The sequence below is a fragment of the Anabrus simplex genome, chromosome 2, assembly GCF_040414725.1.
Source record: "Anabrus simplex isolate iqAnaSimp1 chromosome 2, ASM4041472v1, whole genome shotgun sequence".
In the NCBI taxonomy this organism is placed as follows: Eukaryota; Metazoa; Arthropoda; class Insecta; order Orthoptera; family Tettigoniidae; genus Anabrus; species Anabrus simplex.
Genome location: NC_090266.1, coordinates 983,171,851 through 983,190,584, shown reverse-complemented (window position 1 = coordinate 983,190,584; position 18,734 = coordinate 983,171,851). Strand labels below are relative to the sequence as shown.

Sequence of the window (18,734 nt, the reverse complement as noted above, 5' to 3'; positions counted from 1 at the left end):
TGGTAGGTTAGAGAATCTGAAAAAGGAGATGGATAGACTAAAGGTAGATGTAGTTGGTATAAGTGAAGTTCATTGGCAAGAACAGCAGGATTTTTGGTCAAGCGACTACAGAATTACGGTATCAACACAAAATTGAACAGGGGAAATGCAGGAGTTGGTTTAATAATGAATAAGAAAATAGGGCAGCGGGTAAGCTACTATAACCAGCATAGTGAAAAGATTATTGTTATCAAGATAGACACCAAACCAATGCCTACCACAATAGTGCAGGTCTATAGGCCTACTAGTTCAGCGGATGACGAGGAAATCGAAAGAATATATGAAAAGATAGAAGATTTAATACAATATGTAAAAGGTGACGAGAATCTAATTGTGATGGGAGACTGGAATGCAGTGGTAGGCCAAGGAAGAGAACGTAATGCAGTAGGAGAATTCGGATTGGGACAAAGGAACGAAAGAGGAACTCGGCTGGTTGAATTCTGCACTGATCATAATTTAGTCCCTGCCAATACTTGGTTCAAACACCAAAAACGACGGCTGTATACGTGGATGAGACCTGGAGACACTGGAAGATATCAAATAGACTTCATTATGATTAGGCAGAGATTCAGAAACCAGGTGTTGGATTGCAAAACTTTCCCATGAGCAGACGTTGACTCAGACCACAACTTGTTGGTCATGAAATGCCATCTGAAGTTGAAGAAATTGAAAAAAGGAAAGAATGCAAAAAGATGGGATCTAGGCAAGTTGAAAGAAAAGAGTGTGAGGGATTGTTTCAAGGAACATGTGGCACAAGGGCTAAATGAAAAGGCTGAAGGAAACACAATACAGGAAGAGTGGATAGTCATGAAAAATGAAGTCAGTAGGGCTGCTGAAGAGATGTTAGGAAGGAAAAAAAGATCAACTAAGAATCCGTGGATAACTCAGGAGATACTAGACCTGATTGATGAACAACGAAAATACAAAAATGCTAGAAATGAAGAGGGCAGAAAAGAATACAGGCGATTAAAGAATAAAGTGGATAGAAAGTGCAAGGTAGCTAAGGAAGACTGGCTGATGGAGAAGTGCAAGGATGTCGAAGGTTGTATGGTCCTGGGAAAGGTAGATGCTGCATACAGGAAAATCAAGGAAACCTTTGGAGAAAGGAAATCTAGGTGTATGAATATTAAGAGCTCAGATGGAAAGCCACTTCTAGGGAAAGACGACAAAGCAGAAAGATGGCAAGAACATATCCAACAGTTGTATCAAGGTAAAGATGTAGATAATTTGGTTCTGGAACATGAAGAGGCTGTTGATGCTGATGAAATGGGAGACCCAATTTTGAGGTCAGAGTTTGACACAGCTGTGAGAGACCTAAATAGGAACAAGGCACCTGGAATTGATGACATTCCCTCTGAATTACTGACTGCCTTAGGAGAAAGCAGCATGGCAAGGTTATTCCATTTAGTGTGTAAGATGTATGAAACAGGAGAAGTCCCATCCGAGTTTGGGCAGAATGTTGTTATACCTATTCCCAAGAAAGCCAGTGCTGACTGGTGTGAAAACTACTGCACCATTAGTTTAGTATCTCATGCCTGCAAAATTTTAACACATATTATTTACAGAAGAATGGAAAAAACAAGTTGAAGCTGAGTTGGGAGAAGATCAGTTTGGCTTCAGAAGAAATGTAGGAACACATGAAGCAATCCTGACTTTACATCTGATCTTAGAGGATCGAATCAAGAAGGACAAGTCCACGTACATGGCATTCAGAGATCTAGAAAAGGCATTCGATAATGTTGATTGGACCAAGCTATTTACGATTCTGAAGGTGATTGGGATCAGATACCGAGAACGAAGAATTATCTACAATCTGTATAAAAATCAGTCTGCAGTGATAAGAATCGAGGGCTTTGAAAAAGAAGCAGCAATCCGGAAAGGAGTGAGGCAAGGCTGCAGTTTGTCCCCGTTCCTCTTCAATGTTTACATAGAACAGGCAGTAAAGGAAATCAAAGAGGAATTTGGAAAGTGATTCACAATCCAAGGAGAGGAAATCAAAACCTTGAGATTTGCCGATGATATTGTTATTTTATCTGAGACTGCAGAGGACCTCGAGAAGCTGCTGAATGGTATGGACGAAGTCTTGGGTAAAGAGTACAAGATGAAAATAAGTCCAAAACAAAAGTAATGGAGTGCAGTCGAACAAAGGCAGGTGATGCAGGAAATATTAGATTAGGAAATGAAGTCTTAAAGGAAGTAGATGAATATTGTTACTTGGGTGGTAAAATAACTAACGATGGCAGAAGTAAGGAGGACATAAGATGCAGACTAGCACAAGCAAGGAAGAGCTTTCTTTAAGAAAAGAAATTTGTTCACTTCAAACATTGATATAGGAATTAGAAAGATGTTTTTGAAGACTTTTTTGTGGAGCGTGGCATTGTATGGAAGTGAAACATGGACGATAACTAGCTCAGAAAGAAAGAGAATAGAAGCTTTTGAAATGTGGTGTTACAGAAGAATACGGAAGGTGAGATGGATAGATCGAATCACGAATGAAGAGATACTGAATCAAATTGGTGAGAGGAAATCGATTTGGCTAAATTTGACAAGAAGAAGAGATAGAATGATAGGACACATCTTAAGACACCCAGGACTTGTGCAGTTGGTTTTTTTTGCTAGTTGCTGTACGTCGCACCGACTCAGATAGGTCTTATGGCGACGATGGGACAGGAAAGGGCTAGGAAGTGGAAGGAAGCGGCCGTGGCCTTAATTAAGGTACAGCCCCAGCATTTGCCTGGTGTGAAAATGGGAAACCACGGAAAACCATCTTCAGGGCTGCCGACAGTGGGGTTCGAACCTACTATCTCCCGAATACTGGATACTGGCCGCACTTAAGCGACTGCAGCTATCAAGCTCGGTACAGTTGGTTTTTGAAGGAAGTGTAGGTGGTAAGAACAGTAGGGGCAGACCTAGGTTTGAATATGACAAGCAGATTAGAGCAGATGTAGGATGCAGTAGTTACGTAGAGATGAAAAGGTTAGCACAGGATAGGGTGGCATGGAGAGCTGCATCAAACCAGTCTATGGACTGATGACTCAAACAACAACAACATTTGCTTTACGTCACACCGACACAGATATGTCTTATGGCGACGATGGGTTGGGAAAGGCCTAGGAAGTGAAAGGAAGCAGCCGTGGCCTTAATTAAGGTACAGCCCCGGCATTTGCCTGGTGTGAAAATGGGGAACCACGGAAAACCATCTTCAAGGCTGTCGACAGTGGGGCTTGAACCCACTATCTCCCGATTACTGGATACTGGCCGCATTTAAGCGACTGCAGCTATCGAGCTCTGTAAATAAATCAGCTAAAGCACAAAAATTAACATGGGATATCTACAGAAAGAAATGTCTATCAATAAATAAATAAAACACTACAACACAGTTATAAAATTGGAAGCCACATATGCAGCAGAAACACTTTTTTACCTGAATAAACAATCAAAGACTGACAGACTTCAGAAAATTGAAAGGAGAATTGGAAGAACCTGTATAAACAAAAACTACCAGAAAGATGGACAGTTAATACCTAACAAAGTCATGTACAAAGAGCTAGAACCCATTACAGATACTATGCGTAAGAGGAGGCTGGTATTCTCTGGACATATCATGAGGATGCAGGATTCGAGACTTCTGAAACAACTAGTACAACACAATCTCGTCTCAAAAAATACCACAACAGGATGTCAATGGATCAGAGAAGTAAGAGAGGATCTGAAGGAAATAGGCCTTACAACAGAAGAACCACAAATAAGATAAAATTGAATACAAAACTCAAGAATACAAACCTCCGCTTTACCCTTACACAAAACAAACCAACAACACGCATATTTTGAGCTGAGGAAAGGGCACGAAGATCCGAGCGTCTGAAGAAGTACTGGGAGAACCGCAAAGCCCAAGCAATCCCTTCAAAGAGACCTAAACGACGGACTGACTAAAGTGATCCTACGTGGTCATAAAAGAAGAAGAAGAAGAAGAAGAAGAAGAAGAAGAAGGGGCAGTCAAATGAAAACCGAACACCCACTACAACGTGACCATGGAATGGTTTTATTCAAAAGTAACTACCAAGAGCGTTAATACATTTATCCCACTGCAAGACGAGATGATCAATTCCAGTCTTGTAGAAAGAGGTAGGTCGCTGACGGAACCACAAACGCACCCACTCTTGCACTTCCTCGTCAGAATGAAACAAGACGTCCATGAATGCCGTTCTTCAGGTTGCCAAAAAATGAAGATCAAGAGCTGAAAGATCCGCGCTGTACAGAGGATATTCAAGTATGCCCCAACCAAATCGCCGAAGCGCATTTTATACGACTAACGGCTCGATGGGACCGTCCTGGGCCTGATGTGCACCCTTCTCGGAATCTCCTATGCCACTCGTGCAAACTTGTCATGGACATGCTGTGTTCGCCACATACAGCAGACATGCAACAATGAGTTTCATGTACTCCAGCATCCTTAGCCACCAGAAAACGAACCACACTTCTCTGCTCTTCTTTGCTTGCCTCCATTTCTACAGCTGGACAAACACACTAGAGTAGTCTGCGCATCAGACATAACACAACAACTGCGTGCACCTGTGAGTTGTCAGTAAGCAGTTCTCCCACCACAGCAATGGCAGTATCAATACGCAACAACAGTGTTGCCAACCTTCACATGGTATGTGTGTTACGGCAGGTGCTTAGTTTTCATTTGACTGCCCCTTATATTTTAACTACAGTGCACTCCCGATAATCCGCAATAATTAATGCACGCACTTCCGCGAATTATCCGCAGTCATTTTTAAGCCTGGTAAAAACAAAACCATAGGTTAAAATAATGAAATGTATTTTATGAACAAGCGGAAAATAATTATAATACTTCACATTGTATTGCAAGACACACTAGAGAAAAATTACAAAATGCCATGTGGATTATGCCAACATTCGTATCTAACAAAAAAAAAAAAAAAATCAGTCATCACTTTCTGTTTCTTACACGATTGTTCATTTTTTCCAATTTTGGATCGTACATTTCTCAAGAAAACAATATCTGAAAATGAAAATTCATCTCTATTTTCTCTGTAAGAGATAAGTGTGTATATAGACACACCAGCTTGGCTTTGGGAAACTTGCGGAGTTTCCGTTGCATCACTCCTGCACTTGATATTAACTGAATCTCCGTCTTCCTCACCAACCATCAAATTCCGTACAATATTCTCCTCACTTTCATGTCTGAAACCATAATCATCCTTATCGATGTCTAACCACTCAATAATGTCACTTTCTTCTGCATCTTGGCATTTATTCAGGTTTTTCAGTAATTATATCATCGTAGCGAGACTACATTGCCCATTCAAAATATCATTGTCACTGAAGCCGGCAAAGGCTTGCTCTTCACTTAGAGCAGATTTCCATGATCGTGCAAGCATAGCAGCAGTAATTTTGTCCCATGACTTACTGACTGCATGAAGAGCATCCAACAAACTTAAGTCCTTCCAAAATGTTGGAATATCGATGTCTTCCTTAACCAATTGGTGTAAAAGAGATGACCTGTAGTTCTTCTTTAAAGCAGCAATAATGCCTTGGTCCATAGGTTGGAGAATAGAAGTTACATTAGGGGGAAGGTATTTCACGTAAATATCACCTCCTGTAAGTTCACTTTCGTCTCGATGAGAAGGCGCATTGTCAATCAAGAGCACTGCCTTGATTGGCAGTGACTGCTTAATTAGGTAGGCTGTCACTTGTTGCATAAAATGATTGTGAAACCAGTCCTTAAATATCTGTGTGTCCATCCACGCTGCCTTTTGATGGTAGTACTGCAAAGTTACATTATCTCGTTTAAAACAACGGGGTTTTCCGGATTTCCCTATCGCTTCCGTTAGCACACGCCATAAATGTTATTCTTTCCTTGGATGTTTTGCGGCCTGGGGTTTGCTGTTCTTGTTGCATCACTAATGTTTGGGATGGTAAACATTTCCAATACAACTCTGTTTCGTCTGCATTGTAAAGTTGTCTAAGGTCAAGCTGTTCTTTTTCAATGAATGATTGAAATTCCTGTGCAAACATTTCAGCAGCACCTGTGTCTGTGCTGAGACGCTCTCCATGAATAGTAATTTCTCGTATTCCGTAGCATTACTTAAACCACGTAAGCCAGCCAGAAGATGCTTTAAAATCGCCTTCTAAGCGAAGAGCACCGTGAAAATATTTTACTTGCTCAGCACACATTGGGCCGGACACAGGAATACCTTCCGCTCATTTTTTTATGAAACCACCGTATCATGGTTTCGTCTAGATTTGCATAGTCCGATGTTCTCATTGATTTCCGGGATGATGAACGATCACAAGTAGCAGAAAATTTGATGAGGGTTTCCTTTTGTTTCTTCATGTCTCTCACTGTTGTTTCACCCACACCAAACTAACAGGCTAATTTTGATGACGCCTTGCCTTCTCCAGTCTTTCTATAATTTTCAGTGTTTCACTGGCGGTTAACCTTTTATATTTCATTTTTCGACCACTCATATTGAAAACTCTTACTACTGACTTATTCGAAACTTTGAAAAGACTTCCGCACTCCGTTCACACTTCTCAAGTACTGTACAGTAGTCTAGAATACACTCGCTGCCGGCACACCTACCCTCCACTTGGCTTACAGTTCAGCGACCTTGGGCTGTGGGGAAAGGGAGGGTAAATTCCGAGTGCATTCCTCTTTCATTGTCTCTGCTTCCAAGATAACAGTCAAAGAGGATAGAATAGAATAGAGATGTAACTCAATGATGAATTTCGGTATCAAGCCACTAGGAGCTAGTAGTTTTAGTCCCCGATCAGAGATAGCGCCAAACTGTGCAATACCTTAGTATTACTATCAACAGATAGCGCAGAGAAGTAACATCCGGCGCAGTGATGCACATCCGGTTATGCTTAAAGCTCCCCCTCCCCATCGATTATAATGCAGTTCTGCTATTTCCATGCCCAATACATTGTAATTCATATATAATGATCTGATAACCCTAGTTTATATGGCATACTATTTTATTGAGAACATAACCTCACACCTCAAAGCAGCTTTAACTTAAATGAATGACACATTAACACAAAGCTGATATTATAACAAATAAGAAATTCCTTCAAAACAAAGACTGCAGAGCACAGCATATGCAAGAGAATGGGGTATCACATCAATATTCAAGTACCATATGAAAATAAAAATAGCAGAATTAAATGCACTGACACCTGAAATATATAGAAATACATTATTATAGAATCATTCCACTTCCAGCCCCTGAGGTGCGCTCAAACACGAAATATAGGATTTCAGGACTGGCAAATAATGATAAAAACAAAATAAGGAGACAGAAATGTATTATTACTACTATCAAACACAGAAATAAAAAGTGACTAGCAATGTATAAAAGAAATATTAAGCTGAAGTATCACATTCAGAACTTTAACATTAAGCACAGAAAAATATTCCACAACAAATGTAGAAGACAGTGGAACAGAAGCCTACCTGTAACTGCAGTTTCATTCAGTAGGTACGTTTATAAAAATATTTAGGTGAATTTTGTGATAAGTTGTAAACAATGTCTTGAATATAGTGCATCAGTATGCACCTTCAGCACAACAGTTAGTGCACAATACATGACAATTTGCTGGGCAAGTAAAATTTTAACCTTTGATGTTAATGTGAACATTTTTCGAAAGTACCAGAAATACAATTTCACACATCACCGACATTTCACGTGGCAATTTTGACACTTACAATGATAAGTTTGATTAATGCACGATATTCCTGAACAAAATTCACACAGGTGGGAAATAATAATATTCATAGTACCACTTCTATAGGTCATTTATGTTTTAAAAACACATCACAGCACTTCACAGAGGGTCGTTATAGCCAAATCACATGACTGTGACGAAGGTGACAACTGTAACTGTGTTCAGTGATTTACTTACAGGGAAAGTCATGTTACTCGGGTTCGGATTCGCTCTCTCTCAGTGACATCTCGTCAAAGATGAGATAGCACAGTATGTCACGACCCGACATTTCCTTCAGTGAATGCTTGAGTGTGGTGAAGATGGTATCATTGATCCCAGCAGTGAAGGCCACAGAATTAATCAAGGATTGCAGTGTCCTTTTACAAGGGAGCACAAAAACTTTACTCAGGACTGGGTAATATCTTGGGCTCCTATTTTAAACAGAGAGTGCTAAGATCTTCTCTTCTATGGTCCAGCGCCTTCCCCGTGGTCTCTTCTTCAAACAACATAATTGTGACGTGAAAATAGTAGCTGCAGAAGTAGACATTTGCCTGTGTAAAAATTGCTTACTTTTACAAAAGGAAATATCTCTCAGCTCCTTTCTCTTACCCCAATACTTCTTTTGCCACCGAAAGAAGGCCTCGTCTCTCATCTGACCGTAATTCAAAAGTTTCTCCTTTAAAGGAGTTAGCTCTGCCTTAGTACGCATCTTCAGCAGAGACAAGGTCAACCTCTTCCTTTTTCTCGTCCCTGAGCCAGTTGATAATGAGGTATTTCCTGCATCAGTATCATTAATAACTGAATCAGTAACAGAAGAGGCTATAAATGAAGGCTCGGAAGATTCCTCAAGTGGTAAGCATCCTAGACTTGTATTGGAGACATCTGGGATTGGAGGACCAAAGGAAAGGCGAGATACACAGCGTGGTGTGGGAGTTGAGGTGCTGGGCAAAGAAGGATGGATCTCAAGATTGCTTGAGGACAGAAATGGAGTTGGGTTACAAGTTCTACAAGAATAGGAGAGACAGGAGGAGTAGGCTGGGCAGGTGGACATACATGGGGAACATGACTGAGGGGATGAGAAGGTGCATGAAGTGAAGGTATAGCATTCCTATTAAGTAATGTGACCATATTTTCTCAAGCTGAAAAAGGGACACTTATCAACTGACATTTTAAAAAAAGTATTTGGTCTATAAGTTAAAGCAAATAGAAAACTATAAGCCTGTTCATCCATTTATTGCAAACAGAAGGCAAAATAATTACAATAGGCCTAATGAATACAGAACATTTAAAGCATTACAATTACTATAAAAATTGTATACATTTTACATCATGTTATACAGTTAGCCTAGAGTACATATTTTTCTGAAGAACTGATTTTCTTCAGAAGTTTCTCATTTTGCTTCAAGTAATTGAAAAACTCAAAGCAACTGTATTTTAGACTGACTTTGGCAAGCAACAATGCTTTCAGCATTCCAAGTTTTAATTGGGTTTTTTCTGATGTCCATATTTTGTTCATACTTGCAAAATCTCTCGAACACGGACACCCTGTAGTGGTAAAATGTACCTAACCATAACATGAAAAATCTTTTTCTCCCCATGATTAGAAGCATCTGTAAACACTGTAATAAACCTGACTTCATTCAATTCCTTGTGCAATATTTCATAAGAATGAGGTGCAAGTACGTTCACAATAATGGCTTCACACTTCGTATGACCGCAAGAGAATTTCTGTTCAAATCAATTTCTTATTAGTTTCGAAGCACAGTCATTTGAGCGAAAGCTATGATTTTCTTCAACCATGTGGTAAGTCCAGGCTCCTTCAATTGCAGCCAAGTGCAATTCACGGTCTGTTGCTGAAGCTGGCCGAAAAAATGAAGTTACAATTATGGATGACGATGCCGCAATTTCTGCGTTTTTATGCTTCCTTGATTTTAGATGTTGTTCAATGTCACTTTTCCCCCCATGGGACACAGAGAATTCGGTGTTACAAATGGTGCAATCAGTGTTTTCTTTATGAATGTGTACCTACTATAGAAAATAAGTATTTATTGATCTATAGATAATTACTGGGAATTGAATTGCATTAAATTCGCTATCAATTCCAAGTTAATAGGGCACGTACATTTCTTGCAACACAGTAGTGAACACACATTTTCGTTTCGGCATCTTTAATCCTGCATCATACGACACTCCAACTGCTGTTGTTGAGAGAATTAATCAGGGACTCGCTTCAAGCAAGGAAAACAAATGCAGGCAGAGTAGCAGGGTTGCCATATTTGTTGTTGCTCATAATGAATATTGTCACAGCCTCCTGTATTTCCTTTTTACTCTTAGCTAGCTTAGTTGTTATGGATATAAAAACAGTTACCTTGCCATACACGAATTTCAGTATCTATAATAATTTAAAATATTACGGTGATGAAAATAGAGACTAAAATTAAAATTAATTTTCTAACAGAAAGAGACAGATGTCGGGACACCGGGACAACAGGTTGAAAAACGGTACTGTCCCGTTCAAAACGGGATGTCTGGTCACTTTATATTAAGCCTCACCAGTAACTCTTTCTGATAGGATGTGTTAATGAAGTGGGCACTGCATACATATAAATGGAAACAGTCCTTTGGCACCAGCCCCCACAACCGTTCGTTTTGGCAAAATGCCACCCACTCCTTAAATCTGCAACAAATGATACCAGTACAAGTAGAAATGCTGAATCTATATCATTTAATAGAAAGAGTAAAATGGTTACAGTAAACGTTAGTGATTAGACACAGGATAGTTATAAGATAATTTAAATTCGGCAATTTGTACATGATATTATGCCGTAAAATATAATGATTTCACAGGTTTTTAAAATATAACCTCTTACCTTCCTTCGGGTTTCGGGAGGCTATGAAACTTCACGTCAGAATTCTGTGAGGTATTTCCACACCCGGACACTAAACAGTTTTTCTTTCTATCCATAGCAAGTTGTTCTCCTCGTTTTGTTTGCTGGATTTCTATTTCTAACAACGCAGGCACATGGATAGAATAGAACACATGGGCACACAATTCAAACCAATTCAAATAACAACACAATCAAAGAGGATAGAACACAACGCAATAGCAGCTTAAAATCGATACGAGTTTGAGCAAGGTTAATCGATTGGGTAAAGTCGAATTCGATGCAATCCAGCAATATTATCTCCATAATGCTTGACGATATATGACTAATTCTTTGTTAGAAGTGCCCACTGATTGAGGTTAGACTTAAAATACTTCACTTCGAGACAAACTGCCTTTAATTATTAATATTGCTCATTTCATGCCTACTACAGAACCTGTATACAACTATCTACACGTTATGAACGACCTCCAGCACCACCTAAAATCGGGGACAGAAACCACCTGAAGCTACCTACAGATTGGAACCATAAGCCCCATTAGACTTACACCGGGGTGATTATGGTAATCTGTGCGGTGCCACGTGCAGCAACATGCTCAAATGTTACCAAGCTTGCAGCATTCTGGCAGCAGTGTGCATATAGGCCTACTGCACCATCGTAGAGAAATGAAGTCCAGTCTCCTCAAATATCAATTATTTTGTCTCCACACATCGCATTAAAATTCTTTTAAACTAGGCAGAGATAATTTTACTCAGCGTGATGATTAGTAGGTGTACGAATTCATACTTTAAATGGCTTATTACATGTAATAATTCAGAGTTTCCTATAATAACAGTTTGTGTTTTACGAGGATTTAGGATTAAGTGGTTGTTTTTAGAATAGGTGGTAAGCCTTTCAATATCTGACTTTATATGCTGACCTGTTTCATGTAAATTGTTTACAGTAGTGTGTTTGTATATCTGCAGATCATCAGCATATAAGTGGTAGTTATACTGAAGTGTGGAGGATATGTCATTAATATGCAAGACGAACAATAGGGCCCCTAGAACAGACCCTTGAGGGACACCAGATGATTTTACAGCCCATTGGGACTTTTTTATAGTTTACAACTACACACTGGCGACGGTTTGTAAGGTACGACTTAAAAATATTTTGGGCTATTTGGCCGATATGCAGAAAGCGGAGCTTGAAAAATAGTATGTCTATATTTACCGTGTCAAACGCACTGCTAAAGTCAAGGAGTGTCAGTATCATCACCTGCCGTTTGTCCATTGCTAGTCTTACATCATCTGTTACCCAAAGAAGGGCAGTCACAGTACTGTGTCCTTTTCTGAAGCCACATTGCAATGGGTATATAAAAAAAAAGAATGGTAATGAATTCTACTAGCTGGTCGTGTACAACTCATTCAAGAACTTTCGAGAGAGGGAAAAGAATCAAAATAGGCCAGTAATCAGACGGCTCATTTGCTGTGGCTGGCTTCAATATTGCGGTTACTAGAGCATCCTTCCATGCAGTTGGAAACATCCCTGTTGTTAGACAGTAGTTTACAATGTGGGTAATGATCGGTAGGACAGCACCAATAATGTTTTTTATAAAGCCTATTGGGATGTTACCTGCTCCTTTAGCTTGTGACTTAACTGAATTCAAAATATGCTTTACATCATTTGCACTGACAGTGTGAAAAGAGAAATTATGTTCTTTTTCTGTAGGATCACTGATTCTTTTATTTAGATGGATACGATTTTGGGGTTGAGATTCCTTTATTGGGTTAGTTTCAAAGTAAGAGTTAAATGTATCAAGAGATATAATTGGCACATGAGGCTCCTTACATTTTCCAACTCCCATAGCTCGAAGTTGGTTCCAGGTGCCACTTGAATTTAAGTTATTTGTTACATTTTTAATGTGATTAAACTTGCTATTGCAAATTAATTGCTTTGTTCTGTTATGTAAAAGACTATACTGATCAAAATCTACATCATCATTTGTTTCCTTGTATCAGCCGAATATTGCGCCATGGCGAGCCATTGTTGCTTTTGTATCGCTAGTTAATCAAGATGCAGGCAAGCCTAAATGGAGCATACTTGTCATATACAGTAAAACTTTGATGCATCGTTTTTCAAAGGGGAGGGGGAAAATGACGATGGATGCAGGTGACATATAAAATAGGGGGAAAGCAAAATAATAAAATATGGGTACTGTATTTGGGCATTTTTCATCATGTAATAATAATAATAATAATAATAATAATAATAATAATAATAATAATAATAATAATAATAATGATGGCGTGTGGCTTCCGAAGCCGGGTGCAGATCTTTCAAGCTGTCACGTGATAGGCGATCTATCGTAGGTTATGATCATTTCCGTGTTGACGTTTAACTAATAAGATATAGTTTGAGGGATGTTCCACCATTCAACACATTGTAAAATATATTAAATTATAAGAAGACCAGTTTCGGCTCCCTTGGAGTCATCATCAGTTCTTGTTGAAAATCAAATCAAGGGGAATCTGATAACAAACATCACAATAAAAAAAAATTATGTACCTAAAAGCGATTACATAGAAACACATCAATGGGTTGCAAGACATTACCTTGAAATGTAACGTACACACGGCAAGCAGCACTTGGAACTTAAAAAGTTCTTAGTTCTCGCTTAAACTGTCTTGTGTTCATGGAACGCTCTTAGAGAGCCAAGGTTTCATATTATTACAAGTGTTCGTGTCGTGTTTGTATATATTTTCAACCAGTGCATGTGTTTCCAGTGTTCCGTGTTTCCATGCAATCGCCTTTAGGTACATAATTTTTTTTATTATGATGTTTGTTATCAGATTCCCCTTGATTTGATTTTCAACAAGAACTGATGATAACTCCAAGGGAGTCGAAACCAGTCTTCTTATAATTTATTTTATAATGTGTTGAATGGTGGAACATCCCTCAAACTCTATCTTATAGGTGATCTACGCCCTGACGAAAATGCGGTTCTACCTAAAATGAATCCTAATGTGTAAATCGGCGCACACACACAGCCCCCGAACTGTCGGAATTAACCAACGAAAGTTAAAATCCCCAACCCGATTGTGACCTTTTGAACTGAAGGCCAACCCGTGCTAACCATTTAGCCATGGAGCCGGTCATGCTCATACTATACATAACGGTATCAAACCATTGCAATCATGATAAAAAGCGCGACTTTTACGTAGTTTCATTTCACTTATCTTTACATCTCATAGCAATTGGAAAACTTTCAAGGTCAGTTCTCCTATTGCAAATTAATGATACACGTAGATATCACGGTGATAACCTGTATTTTCGTAAAGATTCTGTAGACCCTTTGCGAATGATTGTTTAGAGATCCCACATGGCGCGGCTAGGACGATGTCACAGAGGTTAGAAATTCAACATTGCACGTCTCGGACGATGTCACAGCGGGCTAAGAGATATTGCCAACTTAGGAATAAGTTTCAAGACCAGGCTAGTGAAAAGATTATTAGTCTGGCATGTTTAGGTCCTGCTTGTAACAAGATGGGTCGGCCCCGTGGTGTAGGGGTAGCGTGCCTGCCTCTTACCCGGAGGCTCCGGGTTTGATTCCCGGCCAGGTCAGGGATTTTTACCTGGACCTGAGGGCTGGTTCGAGGTCCACTCAGCCTACGTGATTAGAATTGAGGAGCTATCTGACGGTGAGATAGCGGCCCCGGTCTAGAAACCAAGAATAACGGCCAAGAGGATTCGTCGTGCTGACCACAAGACACCTCGTAATCTGCAGGCCTTCATGCTGAGCAGCGGTCGCTTGGTTGGCCAAGGCCCATCATGGGCTGTAGTGCCATGGGGTTTGGTTTGTAACAAGATAACCGGACAGGGGGCAACAAAGTGGTCAACAGGCCTCTACCATCCCACACACATCACAAGGTAGGACGCAATTAATAACCCTGCGACTAACTAAAACGTACCCCGTGCACGCTGTGACTATTTTAAACGTGATTTTCTCATTTTCAACGGCCAATCTAGCCAGCCAATAGTAACACAGAAAATTATATCAAATTTGAGTTTTAGGGTGCCTCCGTTTTAATTCTTGTAAATAAGAATACTTCTAGGGGCCAGTTAGTGGGTTGAGGAGAAGCATTGGTGCCAGGAGGCTCGTAGTGAGGGGGCGTGCGAATAACCTGTGCACAGCACTGCAGCGTACAAGATCCTTGCTCAAGACTAGCAACTCGTAATCGCTCGCACATTCTCGCGTAACAGGTTGCCGCTATTATATGCTAGAGTATTCAGCTGTCTCTTTACATTCAAAAAACTTTTGCATATATTTTTCTTACGTGTGATAGATCCATGCAGGAAAATTATGGCCGAGGACAAATATTTTTTGACAATCAATGCGATAAAACGATAGTTCGAGGAATGATAGATGCGGGGAAATTTTAACATTGGTTTATATAACATTTTGGGGACCGAATAAATTGAACGATGGATATGGAAAAACTACAGTTCCGGGAATGATGCATCGAGGTTCTACTATAGTCCTATGAGTAGAGAGTTAAATCTTGTCAGTTTCATGTTTGTGTCGTGTAACTGCTTTATATCTTCCCAAAGTAAACTGTACACATCATTTTGGAGTTGTTGTAGATCCTTTAACTAATGTATTTAGCTTTGTACTTCAGTACACGTATAGAGTAGGACAGGTAAATCAAGGCATGAGTTGAGATGCCAGATACAGGAAATTGACCGTACTTGAGAACTTTATACGGGTTATTTGTAATCAGGAGTTCAATTCCAGTATGGCTTGTATATCTAAGTTCATGAACATGATTAGTTGCATCTAGTGGTAAGATTGTCATGTCGACGGAGGTAAATAAGTTGCTGATTCGGTCTGATTTGCCAGTCGGGGCTAAGATATTTGTGTTAAAGTCACCAAGAAGTAGTATATGCTTGTAGGTTGGTACTAGTTTGAGAAGGTCAGAGATGTTAGTACCATGTGGTGGTTTATAGACAACTCCTATCAATACTTTCTGACGGTTAATTACGGTCTCAACAAACATATTTTGTAAGTGGAGTGATGCCAGATGATTTATAAATTGTTCTACATTCAATAACATCTTTACAATATACTGCTATACCAGCACTGCCCTCATGCCGATAGAGTACAGTCGACTCTCGATAATTTGAAAGTCAAGGGATCAGAGAAAAAGTTCAATTTACCAAGAGTTCAAAATAACAGGAGTTCAAGTAACCAAGAGGGAGGGAGGGCAAAATTCAAATAAACAAGTGTTTCACTTACACTTACTCATTTCTTTCACAACATTTGTACAATTATGAAATGTTCATACAGAAATGTTCATTTGAATGTTCATAGAGAAATGTTCATTTTGAAAAAAAAATGTTCGCAATTTTCTTTTGAATGAGCAACTTCAATCCACCATTGTCCAATGAATTTTCGATAGTGGTGAGAGCTGAGAAGAAATCGTCACTTGTGTCCGTTCCAAGGGCGTAGGAGCGTAGGGTACTAAGACATGTCCTTGTCTCGCTCTGTGTGACAGGAATTGGCGGTTATTCTTCTTCGTTTTCTTCCTCGTCCTCATCCAGAGAGGCTAAATCCAACAGCTCAGCAGCGGTTAGAGCACTGTGGACACCGATGTCATCGTCAACTTGAACGTAATCCTCAAATGTTAACTCTCCACAGTTAGGTAGAAGTCCCCATCCTGAGTCAAAATTCGTAAGTTTTGGCGGCTCTGATGACTGTTCCATGTTTTTGGTTTGCCTAACCCACACTTTTTGAAGCAGTTATAAATGGTGGTAGGGTTGACATTTTTCCAGACCTTATCAATCATGATTATATCTGTCAAAACTGTTATGTTCGCTTTCTCACCTTTTTCGATGCTATCCAGCACAAGAGAAACTTTTCTGCAGTAGAGAGTTTTAAAATTCTGAATAATGCCTTGGTCTAATGGTTGCAATCTTGATGTCGTGTTGGGTGAAAAAACAATTTTACGGGGTCTAATGGTGGTGGGTTATTATGCAAGGTGCAGTGGTCCAAAAAATGTAAGATTTTGCGTTTTTCCTTTTGCATGTCACTGTTAACCGAGGTCAACCATTCATTAAACAACTCTGTCGTCATCCACGCTTCTTTTTTTGACCGGTAAGCTGTGAGCAGTGATTTTATTCCTTTGAAGCAGCATGGCTTCGTAGATTTGCTGATAATGAGTGGTTTCAACTTTAGAGATCCGTCCATATTACATGCTAGAAGGACAGTTATTTTTTCCTTGCTCAGTTTCCCTCCATGACACTTCTTGTCTTTGAACGTCAGGGTGCGATCAGGAAGACATTTATAAAAAGCCCGGTTTCGTCTGTGTTGAATATGTTCCTTGGATCATAGCCATTCAAAGTTCATTTAGTTTGTCAGTCCATTCGGAACAAATGGAATTATCCACGCTGGCGCTCTCTCCGCAGATCTTTTTAAATGTGATGGCATGTCAGTTTTTGAAACTTGAAAGCCACCCCTCACTTGCTGCAAATCCTTTAATCCTGAGATACTGCGCAAAAGACTTGGATTTTTCCTTCAACATGAAACCGCCCAGGGGATCGCTTTGTCCTCTACAGTGACGAACCCACTTAAGCAAGCACTCTTCAAGACGGGGAAATTCACCCTAACGTGACCCTTTTCTACTCGCACTTAAGGCACTTTTGGTGACACAATCTTTAGTTTACAAAAGCATCGACAATGTCGATGGTAAAATACCAAACTGTATGGTGACGTGTTTTTTTAATTGTCCATCCTCCACAGCTTGAATCACACACTTTTTTTTCACGTATGGAAAGACACTTGATCTTTTTTGAACTCATTTTGATACTTAAAAATTACACAAATCAAAAGTTAACATACTGTAACACACTTTAACGTTTGAAAGAAGACTCAAGACTGTGAACTTACTCATACATCTCATTATTGATGTAAATAAACGACAGGTCTGTGCACAATAACATTGCATACTATAATCAGCGACTTCAAATTATAGAGAGTAGGGAAGCCCGACTTCAAATAATAGAATGTCGGCGAGCAAGATGCCATTCCTACAACTTCAAATTACCGAGGTGACCAAATAACATTGATTTTTTTCAATTTATCAAGTATTTTTCAAGGGACAAGGAAAAAACTTCAAATTATCGAGAGATTCAAATTAACGAATGTCAAATTATCGAGAGTCGACTGTATATCCTTCTAGTTTTACATGGGTAGAGCTTCAGTAATACACATAATATGCATGTTACAGGTTGACATTATCAAACGAACTTGATCTATGTGACTAAGGAGTGAGTGCGAACTGATATGGCAACAATGCAGACTTCTTGAGAAGTGAGGCAGAGATTGATTCAAAAGCAGTTCAGTAGGCTGAGGGTTGGAGGCAGTTGGTGAAAGTACACGAGGATTATCGTCATCTTGGAATATACTCGGGTCAATGACATTCAGGAATGCCTCATCTACCGTAGTAGTAGTTTCAAGGACACCAGCTGCCGACATGCTTAAAGGGTAGGTGACACATTCCTGGAACAAAAACTGATAGATCACACACATAAATACACATATACACACAGAATGTGTGTGAACATTTGAATAAAGACAAAAAAAAAAAAAGATTAATAATAATCAAATTAAACTAATATATAGTTGAAAAAATAGCCCAGAGTAGGGTTTTGATAAGGAGTTGCACTCCCCGGCTTTAACTGCACCTGCCGGCGAGCTTTTCAGAAATAAGTAGAAGAGAAAGAGCTTGTAGATGTGGGTGAGACTTGTGAATGCTATACGACAATTTTACAAATTTGTCACAAATTAAGACATCACATTGGAAGAAACAGTTAAGGAACTAGAAAGCTATTTCACAGTAGAATCTACAGACAAAGGATGAGACGCTGCACTGTGGTACTGTTCACCTACTTGAGAGAGTTCATTTCATCCATTGTTGCTAGGTGGTGTCTGGTTCCCCCCCTTTTTACAACAATGAGTCCCTATATGGTCCAGACATTTTTCACTCCAAACTTATCTACAGCCACCTTTCATATTATAGTGCGAGATGCAGTCAGGT

General features: G+C 39.6%; 1 protein-coding gene across 4 annotated transcripts in view; it reads right to left on the bottom strand.

The window, feature by feature from the left end:
- Window positions 1–18,734, bottom strand: part of Polr3I (RNA polymerase III subunit I) — a 183,156-nt gene that overhangs the window by 40,405 nt on the left and 124,017 nt on the right. Inside the window, exon 6 of one of the 4 annotated variants that reach the window (XM_067139606.2) lies at window positions 13,565–18,208. The exons of 2 other annotated variants lie outside the window; for them this stretch is intronic. The gene's annotated coding sequence lies outside the window, so the exon portion shown is untranslated. Of the gene's footprint in view, window positions 1–13,564; window positions 18,209–18,734 lie in introns of those variants that run through there. One more of the 4 variants, XM_067139605.2, reaches the window with a different exon arrangement.